Source organism: Oncorhynchus keta, chromosome 5, assembly GCF_023373465.1.
Source record: "Oncorhynchus keta strain PuntledgeMale-10-30-2019 chromosome 5, Oket_V2, whole genome shotgun sequence".
NCBI classification, from domain to species: domain Eukaryota; kingdom Metazoa; phylum Chordata; class Actinopteri; order Salmoniformes; family Salmonidae; genus Oncorhynchus; species Oncorhynchus keta.
In genome coordinates, this window is record NC_068425.1 from 24,717,982 (window position 1) to 24,728,714 (window position 10,733).

The 10,733-nt window shown below is 53.0% G+C and overlaps 1 protein-coding gene across 3 annotated transcripts in view; it reads left to right on the forward strand.

Annotated features, from left to right (window-relative positions):
* Positions 1 to 10,733, forward strand: part of LOC118377204 (speckle-type POZ protein) — a 122,879-nt gene that overhangs the window by 22,463 nt on the left and 89,683 nt on the right. The window lies entirely within an intron of this gene.

Sequence of the window (10,733 nt, forward strand, 5' to 3'; positions counted from 1 at the left end):
GGTGGTTTGATTGGTTGAAAGCCATGTTATGTCAGACCATATAACACCGGTATGACAAAACATTTAGTTTTATTGCTTTAATAATGTTGGTAACCAGTTTATAATAGAAATAAGGCTCCTCTGGGGTTTGAGGTATATGGCCAATATACCACGGCTAAGGGCTGTGTCCAGGCACTCCAAGTTGCGCCGTGCTTAATCACAGCCCTTAGACGTGCTATATTGGCCATATACCACACCGCATCGGGCATTATTGCTTAATTATACCATGGCATTGTTATATACTTGTTGGCTTGAAGGGCATGGTATGTTTGCACGGTATAATTAAATATAGTTCATTCTTACATGTTCTATGTTTGAGCTGCTTTTGATAGCGAAGGTCATATTGAAAACATTATTAACATTGTTCTATTGGATTTTTCATAATAACATGCTAGGACTGATGGTTTAGTTCGCTAAACAAGCAAGTATGTTTGTTTTGGTTACCAAGGCAACTACTGTAGCTATCTAGTAAACTTTCTAGCTACGTCAGTGGATGTTGAATGCATTTCTAGCGTCATGTTAAATTATAGCCGTGGTATTAAAGGGATAATCAACTAGGGGCTCTATGTGTTCTCTGGAAAATAATGCAACTCTGTGGAAGGTCAGTTCCACTCTGCTAGCGTGTCGTGGAACAAACTTTCCATGTCTGTATTTATTTAAAATTTTTACCCCTATTTCTCCCCAATTTCGTGGTATTCAATTGGTAGTTAGTCTTGTCTCATCGCTGTAACTCCCGTACGGACTCGGGAGAGACTAAGGTCGAGAGCCGTGAGTCCTCTGAAACATGACCCAACCAAGCCATACTGCTTCTTGACACAATGCCCACTTAATCCTGAAGTCAGCCGCACCAATGTGTCGGAGGAAACACCCGGCCCGCCACAGGAGTCGCTAATGAGCGATGGGACAAGGACATCCCTGCCGGCCAAACCCTCCCCTAACCCGGACGACGCTGGGCCAATTGTGCGCCTCCCCATGGGTCTCCCGCTCGGCTGCGACAGAGCCTGGACTCGATCCCAGAATCTCTAGTGGCACAGTTAGCGCTGCGATGCAGTGCCTTAGACCACTGCGCCACTCGGGAGGCCTTTTTTATGAATATCGATAGAACGCATAGTCCCTCATTAATTATCCCTTACATGATTTGATCCTTTGAGACCACGCAACAACCTATCAGTGCTTGGAAAGGAATCCTTAGGACTTGTCTGATATACATATCTAACCCAGTCATTACTCCAACCATATTGCAATTACTCACTAACACATATGCTAACAGACGTATGTGGCAGCTCAACGGCCATATGTGACAGTGCAGGTTTACATCTTAAAGGTCTTTTTACAGTAATTATTTTTGGACGTATTACCGCCCAGCGGCCAACTTTGATCAACTGTGCTCTACATTCACTGACTGGCATCGCCTGTCGCTTGGCAACCTGGAAAGGTGTTTGATTCCTCTCCCTTTCTTTCACTGTCTTATCTTTCACCTGGTTTCTGTCTCACATTCGGCCTCCTGGTTCTAACTCCAGTTGCTGCGGCAACCCTGCAGCTGTTCTGCCGATGGCTCCCCCAGTCTCAAGCGGGCTGCTTGTGTGGAGTTGCTTAATGATTAGGTTTTATTGCTATTTCTCCTCCTGAAGAGCCACAATCCAACTGATCAGCTCCTCTTCCACCCTGTCTGTCCCTCTTTCCTTATTTCCTTTCCTCACTTCTGCCTATTTTCCCAGCCACACCTTGCCTTGAGCATCTACAGGTACTTGCTCTGTGATGTGCTGTTGTTTACGTTTACCGGTTTGTGAATTGTTTCCTTTGAGTGGGGACTTTCTCAATCACTCTCTCCGCGTCATTGTCTGGTGTTGTCACCGTGAGTCTACGGGAACTGAATCAGTCTCGGTGGTGAGTTTGACAGGCCGGTTGGAGATTGGAATGTGCCAAACTCTAATGACCATTAGTGTGTTAATCCTTGAGAGGTGTGGCTGGGGGAAAGTTAACTCCGGCACAGGATAGACTGGAAGATGATGGCTGGAGTATTATATTGAGGATAAGCTGCAGTGAGGAGAATGGGTGATTTTAAACTAAACTGGTGTGCTCTGAGGAGAATGGGTAATGTTAAACTAAACTGGTGTGCTCTGAGGATAATGGGTAATGTTAAACTAAACTGGTGTGCTCTGAGGAGAATGGGTAATGTTAAACTAAACTGGTGTGCTCTGAGAAGCAGTGAGGACTTTTAAAATGTCACCCGGCACTGTGCGTGCGTGCGCATCTGTGCACACCAAACACCTGAGCAGCCTTATCTGCCTGGCATTTCCAACCTCAGAGAATACTGCTGCAGCCGGCGCTATCTGATGACTCACCAAAAGGCCTCCCTGAGAGAACATATTGAGAGGCAGCGAGCACAGGTACACTTAACCTGAACTTGAATTAGGAAAGGTCAGACGGGGAGGGTGAGGTACGAGGTGGGGACAGCCACTTACAGCACTGTTATTGTTTGGATCTTATCTTAATAGACTCTGGCTTGGTGGATGTGATGCCTGTTGCCTGCCAGGCAGCTTTGCACAGCGCTCTGTGGTCAGATAATACACTGATCCTGGATCAGATCAGACTGGATGTTAAATCGACAACATGCCTCACTGAGATGGCCAAATGGTCTGGAATCAGGTTGCAAAGATTTACAATTTTGTATATTTGTCTCATTCCCAGTCCTGAGTCAAGACGGTGTTGGGTCTGAGTACTGACTAGACGCAGTGGCATTTAGAGGCCAGTCACCACACACACACACACACACAGGTGTCTAGAGTAGAGATGTACTCAACACTCAGCGTAATCTCAACACTTCATCACAACCGCAGGGCTTTAAAAATAAACAGTTTTGCCCTTTAACCCTTGTAGCCTTCTGCCTGGTGTGTTTAACTTGTCTAAGGTATGGTATCTTTAAAGCTATTTTTTTTATTTGTATTTTTTATTTTTTCTAGTTGAGTATATATATTGTTGTCTTGTCTGTGTGTAAAACTTAATAAACAGAGTAAAAAAATAAAAATAAATAAATAAAATAAACAGTTTGGCCACAGCTACAGGTGGTGGCATCTCTGTTAGTCTTCATGCACTGCTACTACACCTTCCACAGAGAGGAGCTGCTCTTTCTCAGCATTCACTGTATAACTAACTCAGTGTTTAATTAATGTATGGATAATATACATGTAGAAAGGTGAGATGGAAGTACGTAAAGCATTTAACTTCTTGCGTCGAGCCATCCCTGATCCGGTATTGTGATGACAGCCTCAAGCTCATTACCATAACGCAACGTTAACTATTCATGAAAATCGCAAATGAAATGAAATTCATCTATTTGCTCTCAAGCTTATTAGCCTTTTGTTAACAACACTGTCATCTCAGATTTTCAAAATATGCTTCTCAACCATTGCAAAACAAGCATTTGTGTAACAGTATTGATGGCTAATGTACCATTTAGCATTAGCATTCAGCATGCAACATTTTCCACAAAAACCATAAAAGCATTCAAATAAAATAATTTACCTTTGAAGAACTTCAGATGTTTTCAATGAGGAGACTCTGTTAGATAGCAAATGTTCCGTTTTTACAAAAAATATTATTTGTGTCGACTAATCGCTCCGTTTTGTTCATCGCGTTTGGTTAAGGGAAAAAAAAGTCATTAAAACGCAAACTTTTTTCCAAATTAACTCCATAATATCGACAGAAACATGGCAAACGATGTTTAGAATCAATCCTCAAGGTGTTTTTCACATATCTATCGACGATAAAATCCATCGTGGCAGTTTACTTTCAATTCTGAAGAAATGGAACGCGCATGGACATGCATATTACGCACACAGGACACCGGGCGGGACACCAGGTAAATGTAGTCTCTTATGGTCAATCTTCCAATGATATGCCTACAAACACGTCACAATGCTGCAGACACCTCGGGGAATAGACAGAAAGCGCAGGCTCATTCCTGGCGCATTCACAGCCATATAAGGAGACATTGGAACACAGCGCCTTCAGAATCCGGGGCATTTCCTGTATGAAACTTCATCTTTGTTTCGCCTGTTGCATTAGTTCTGGGGCACGCACATATAATATCTTTGCAGTTTTGGAGACGTCAGAGTTGTCTTTCCAAGGCTGTCAATTCCATGCATAGTCGAGCATCTTTTCGTGACAAAATATTGCGCTTAAAATGGGCACGTCTTTTTATCCAATAATGACACAGCGTGGTTCAACAGGTTAAAATAGCGCTGCAGAAATGTAAACGAGGGAAGGAGTATGTGCGTGCGGTACGAGGTGCAGTGTGTAAATGTGGTAATTGGGAAGCAGAGTGACGTCGGGGCACCAGAAGAGTAGCCCCTGTCGCATGGCGAGCAGCAGACGGATGGAGCTGAACTTATTAGTGCTGCTGCCTTCCCCTCCTTTCCCCAAGCTGAAAAGAGCAACACGAGAAGACTGAAGGAGGGAGAGCACAGCTTTTCCTTCTTTACCTCCATCTCCAACCCCTCCCTCTCTTTTCTCTCACTCCTTCCTTTCTGCTTGTCTACTGTGTTGAGTGTTCGTCCAAAAAAGGCTGTTGTCCATGTTACTTGTTCTATTGTCTCTGTCCATGCATTACCATTCACTTGGACCCTCCATCATCTGACTCACCCTTCTATCTCCATTACTAGACACAGCTCTGGTGATGGTGTACTACAGTGGGCTGACATGCCTATTCCACAGGGGGTTTGTGCTGTTGAATGGTCCTGCTTAGTCTCATTGTGGAGGAGGCCCACAGGTTCTACTGGGAGGGGCAGGAAGGGAGGCTGTGTTCTTTCTCTCTGTTAGAAATGAGGGAGAATCTTCAGAGGTGGGGTGAGGGCGACGGTTGTACTCCGTTATCTCCCTATGGCAGGCGTTTGCCCTTGATTGCAGTGTCTCAGCACACCAGCATGACAACTTAAGAGAGGGGTTGATCTTAATTGGCTCTGCGGAAGTATGTGTTTTTGAAGCTGATATGCTGGTGGCGATTGCAGCTATAGGTGTTCACATTCTTCCATGACTGTATATTGCTCCTAAAGTCGTTTAGTCTTTCTCTGTGAGATGCCTTGTGGAGAGGCAGGTGGGCAGTGGGTGGTCTGGGCCTTGGTGTCTGACCCTCACTGTCAGCCGTGTCTGTGTGTGTTAAGGAGTACATTTAGAAATTACAGGTTTCCATTTTTAATGAGAAGAAAAAAGCCTGTCCTCAGCTCAAAATGCTCGCCCCCTTGTCTTTCTGTTTCTCTATGCATCGGTGGACCTGAGGAGACCCACACACTCTCTGGTGGCTCTTTCGCCCTCTCACCTCGTCCTCTCTCTCACCTCGCCCTCTCTCTCTCACCTCGCCCTCTCTCTCTCACCTCGCCCTCTCTCTCTCACCTCGCCCTCTCTCTCTCACCTCGCCCTCTCTCTCTCACCTCGCCCTCTCTCTCTCACCTCGCCCTCTCTCTCTCACCTCGCCCTCTCTCTCTCACCTCGCCCTCTCTCTCTCACCTCGCCCTCTCACCTCGCCCTCTCACCTCGCCCTCTCACCTCGCCCTCTCACCTCGCCCTCTCACCTCGCCCTCTCACCTCGCTCTCTCTCTCTCTCTCCTCTCTCTCTCTCTCCTCGCCCTCTCTCTCTCCACCTCGCCCTCTCTCTCTCTCACCTCGCCCTCTCTCTCTCTCTCACCCCCCCCCTCTCTCTCTCACCTCTCCCTCTCTCTCTCTCACCTCGCCCTCTCTCTCTCTCTCACCTCGCCCTCTCTCTCTCTCTCACCTCGCCCTCTCTCTCTCTCTCACCTCGCCCTCTCTCTCTCTCCTCGCCCTCTCTCTCTCTCTCACCTCGCCCTCTCTCTCTCTCTCACCTCGCCCTCTCTCTCTCTCTCTCTCACTCGCCCTCTCTCTCTCTCTCTCCACCTCGCCCTCTCTCTCTCTCTCTCTCTCCTCTCTCTCTCTCTCTCTCACCTCGCCCTCTCTCTCTCTCTCTCTCACCTCGCCCTCTCTCTCTCTCTCTCTCACCTCGCCCTCTCTCTCTCTCTCTCTCACCTCGCCCTCTCTCTCTCTCTCTCCACCTCGCCCTCTCTCTCTCTCTCTCCTCGCCCTCTCTCTCTCTCTCTCTCCCCTCGCCCTCTCTCTCTCTCTCTCTCCTCGCCCTCTCTCTCTCTCTCCTCTCCCTCGCCCTCTCTCTCTCTCCTCGCCCTCTCTCTCTCTCACCTCGCCCTCTCTCTCTCTCACCTCGCCCTCTCTCTCTCTCTCACCTCGCCCTCTCTCTCTCTCTCACCTCGCCCTCTCTCTCTCTCTCCCCTCGCCTCTCTCTCTCTCTCCCCTCGCCCTCTCTCTCTCTCTCACCTCGCCCTCTCTCTCTCTCTCTCACCTCGCCCTCTCTCTCTCTCTCACCTCGCCCTCTCTCTCTCTCACCTCGCCCTCTCTCTCTCTCACCTCGCCCTCTCTCTCTCTCACCTCGCCCTCTCTCTCTCACCCCTCTCTCTCTCTCTCTCTCTCTCTCTCACCTCGCCCTCTCTCTCTCACCTCGCCCTCTCTCTCTCACCTCGCCCTCTCGCCTCTCTCTCTCTCTCTCGCCTCTCTCTCTCTCTCTCCCTCTCTCTCTCTCTCTCGCCTCTCTCTCTCTCTCTCTCGTCTCTCTCTCTCTCGCCTCTCTCTCTCTCGCCTCTCTCTCTCTCTCTCTCGTCTCTCTCTCTCGCCTCTCTCTCTCGCCTCTCTCTCGCCTCTCTCTGCCTCTCTCTCTCTCTCGCCTCTCTCTCTCTCTCTCGCCTCTCTCGCCTCTCTCGCCTCTCTCGCCTCTCTCGCCTCTCTCGCCTCTCTCGCCTCTCTCGCCTCTCTCGCCTCTCTCTCTCTCGCCCTCTCTCTCTCTCTCACCTCGCCCTCTCTCTCTCTCTCACCTCGCCTCTCTCTCTCTCTCCACCTCGCCCTCTCTCTCTCTCACCTCGCCCTCTCTCTCTCTCACCTCGCCCTCTCTCTCTCACCTCGCCCTCTCTCTCTCTCACCTCGCCCTCTCTCTCTCTCTCACCTCGCCTCTCTCTCTCTCACCTCGCCCTCTCTCTCTCACCTCGCCCTCTCTCTCTCACCTCGCTCTCTCTCTCTCATCTCGCCTCTCTCTCTCTCTCTCGCCTCTCTCTCGCCTCTCTCTCTCTCTCGCCTCTCTCTCTCTCTCTCGCCTCTCTCGCCTCTCTCGCCTCTCTCGCCTCTCTCGCCTCTCTCGCCTCTCTCGCCTCTCTCGCCTCTCTCGCCTCTCTCGCCTCTCTCGCCTCTCTCGCCTCTCTCTCTCTCTCACCTCGCCCTCTCTCTCTCTCACCTCGCCCTCTCTCTCTCACCTCGCCCTCTCTCTCTCTCACCTCGCCCTCTCTCTCTCTCACCTCGCCCTCTCTCTCTCTCCCCTCGCCCTCTCTCTCTCTCCCCTCCCCCTCTCTCTCTCTCCCCTCGCCCTCTCTCTCTCACCTCGCCCTCTCTCTCTCACCTCCCCCTCTCTCTCTCACCTCGCCCTCTCTCTCTCTCTCTCTCGCCTCTCTCTCTCTCTCGCCTCTCTCTCTCTCTCTCGCCTCTCTCTCTCTCTCTCGCCTCTCTCTCGCCTCTCTCTCTCTCTCGCCTCTCTCTCTCTCTCTCTCCCCTCTCTCTCTCTCTCGCCTCTCTCGCCTCTCTCGCCTCTCTCGCCTCTCTCGCCTCTCTCGCCTCTCTCGCCTCTCTCGCCTCTCTCCCCTCTCTCTCCTCTCTCGCCTCTCTCGCCTCTCTCGCCTCTCTCGCCTCTCTCTCACCTCGCCCTCTCTCTCTCTCTCTCCTCGCCCTCTCTCTCTCTCTCCCCTCGCCCTCTCTCTCTCTCCCCTCGCCCTCTCTCTCTCACCTCGCTCTCTCTCTCTCTCACCTCGCCCTCTCTCTCTCTCACCTCGCCCTCTCTCTCTCTCACCTCGCCCTCTCTCTCTCTCACCTCGCCCTCTCTCTCTCTCACCTCGCCCTCTCTCTCTCGCCTCGCCCTCTCTCTCTCGCCTCGCCCTCTCTCTCTCTCGCCTCGCTCTCTCTCTCTCGCCTCGCCCTCTCTCTCTCGCCTCGCCCTCTCTCTCTCGCCTCGCCTCTCTCTCTCGCCTCGCCCTCTCTCTCTCGCCTCGCCCTCTCTCTCTCGCCTCTCCTCTCTCTCTCGCCTCTCCCTCTCTCTCTCGCCTCTCTCTCTCTCTCTCCTCTCTCTCTCTCTCTCTCGCCTCTCTCTCGCTCTCTCGCCTCTCTCTCGCCTCTCTCTCTCTCTCTCGCCTCTCTCTCGCCTCTCTCTCTCTCTCTCGCCTCTCTCTCTCTCTCGCCTCTCTCTCTCTCTCTCTCGCCTCTCTCTCTCTCTCTCTCTCTCCTCTCTCTCGCCTCTCTCTCTCTCTCTCTCTCGCCTCTCTCTCTCTCTCTCTCGCCTCTCTCTCTCTCTCTCTCTCTCGCCTCTCTCTCTCTCTCTCTCTCGCCTCTCTCTCGCCTCTCTCTCGCCTCTCTCTCGCCTCTCTCTCGCCTCTCTCTCGCCTCTCTCTCGCCTCTCTCTCGCCTCTCTCTCGCCTCTCTCTCGCCTCTCTCTCGCCTCTCTCTCGCCTCTCTCTCCCTCTCTCGCCTCTCTCGCCTCTCTCGCCTCTCTCGCCTCTCTCGCCTCTCTCGCCTCTCTCGCCTCTCTGCTCTCTCGCCTCTCTCGCCTCTCTCGCCTCTCTCGCCTCTCTCGCCTCTCTCTCTCGCCTCTCTCTCTCTCTCTCGCCTCTCTCTCTCTCGCCTCTCTCTCTCTCTCTCGCCTCTCTCTCTCTCTCTCGCCTCTCTCTCTCTCTCTCTCTCTCTCGCCTCTCTCTCTCTCGCCTCTCTCTCTCTCGCCTCTCTCTCTCTCGCCTCTCTCTCTCTCGCCTCTCTCTCTCTCGCCTCTCTCTCTCTCGCCTCTCTTTCTCTCGCCTCTCTTTCTCTCGCCTCTCTCTCTCTCGCCTCTCTCTCTCTCGCCTCTCTCTCTCTCGCCTCTCTCGCCTCTCTCTCTCTCGCCTCTCTCTCTCTCGCCTCTCTCTCTCTCGCCTCTCTCTCTCTCTCGCCTCTCTCTCTCTCGCCTCTCTCTCTCTCTCGCCTCTCTCTCTCTCGCCCCTCTCTCTCTCGCCTCTCTCTCGCCTCTCTCGCCTCTCTCTCTCGCCTCTCTCGCCTCTCTCTCTCTCGCCTCTCTCTCTCGCCTCTCTCTCTCGCCTCTCTCTCTCGCCTCTCTCTCTCGCCTCTCTCTCTCGCCTCTCTCTCGCCTCTCTCTCGCCTCTCTCTCGCCTCTCTCTCGCCTCTCTCTCGCCTCTCTCTCGCCTCTCTCTCGCCTCTCTCTCGCCTCTCTCTCGCGCCTCTCTCTCGCCTCTCTCTCGCGCCTCTCTCTCGCTCTCTCTCTCTCTCTCTCGCCTCTCTCTCTCTCTCTCTCGCCCCTCTCTCTCTCTCTCTCGCCTCTCTCTCTCTCTCTCGCGCCTCTCTCTCTCTCTCTCGCCTCTCTCTCTCTCTCTCTCTCGCCTCTCTCTCTCTCTCTCTCTCGCCTCTCTCTCTCGCCTCTCTCTCTCTCGCCTCTCTCTCTCTCGCCTCTCTCTCTCTCTCGCCTCTCTCGCCTCTCTCGCCTCTTTCGCCTCTCTCGCCTCTCTCTCTCTCTCGCCTCTTTCGCCTCTCTCGCCTCTCTCTCTCTCGCCTCTCTCGCCTCTCTCGCCTCTCTCGCCTCTCTCGCCTCTCTCTCGCCTCTCTCTCGCCTCTCTCTCGCCTCTCTCTCTCTCTCTCTCTCGCCTCTCTCTCTCTCTCTCTCTCGCCTCTCTCTCTCTCTCTCTCGCCTCTCTCTCTCTCTCTCTCTCTCGCCTCTCTCTCTCTCTCTCTCGCCTCTCTCTCTCTCTCTCGCCTCTCTCTCTCTCTCGCCTCTCTCTCGCCTCTCTCGCCTCTCTCGCCTCTCTCGCCTCTCTCTCTCTCGCCTCTCTCTCTCTCGCCTCTCTCTCTCTCGCCTCTCTCTCTCTCGCCTCTCTCTCTCTCTCCTCTCTCTCTCTCTCCTCTCTCTCTCTCCTCTCTCTCTCTCTCGCCTCTCTCGCCTCTCTCGCCTCTCGCCTCTCGCCTCTCTCTCTCTCTCTCTCTCTCTCTCTCTCTCTCTCTCTCTCTCTCTCTCTCTCTCTCTCTCTCTCGCCTCTCTCTCTCTCTCGCCTCTCTCTCTCTCTCTCCCTCTCTCTCTCTCTCGCCTCTCTCTCTCTCTCTCGCCTCTCTCTCTCTCGCCTCTCTCTCTCTCGCCTCTCTCTCTCTCGCCTCTCTCTCTCGCCTCTCTCTCTCTCGCCTCTCTCTCCCGCCTCTCTCGCCTCTCTCTCGCCTCTCTCGCCTCTCTCGCCTCTCTCGCCTCTCTCTCGCCTCTCTCTCGCCTCTCTCTCGCCTCTCTCTCGCCTCTCTCGCCTCTCTCTCTCTCTCTCTCTCTCTCTCTCTCTCTCTCTCTCTCTCTCTCGCCTCTCTCTCTCTCGCCTCTCTCTCGCCTCTCTCTCTCTCGCCTCTCTCTCTCTCGCCTCTCTCTCTCTCTCGCCTCTCTCTCTCTCTCGCCTCTCTCTCTCTCGCCTCTCTCGCCTCTCTCGCCTCTCTCTCTCTCTCTCGCCTCTCTCTCTCGCCTCTCTCGCCTCTCTCGCCTCTCTCGCCTCTCTCGCCTCTCTCGCCTCTCTCGCCTCTCTCTCGCCTCTCTCGCCTCTCTCGCCTCTCTCGCCTCTCTCGCC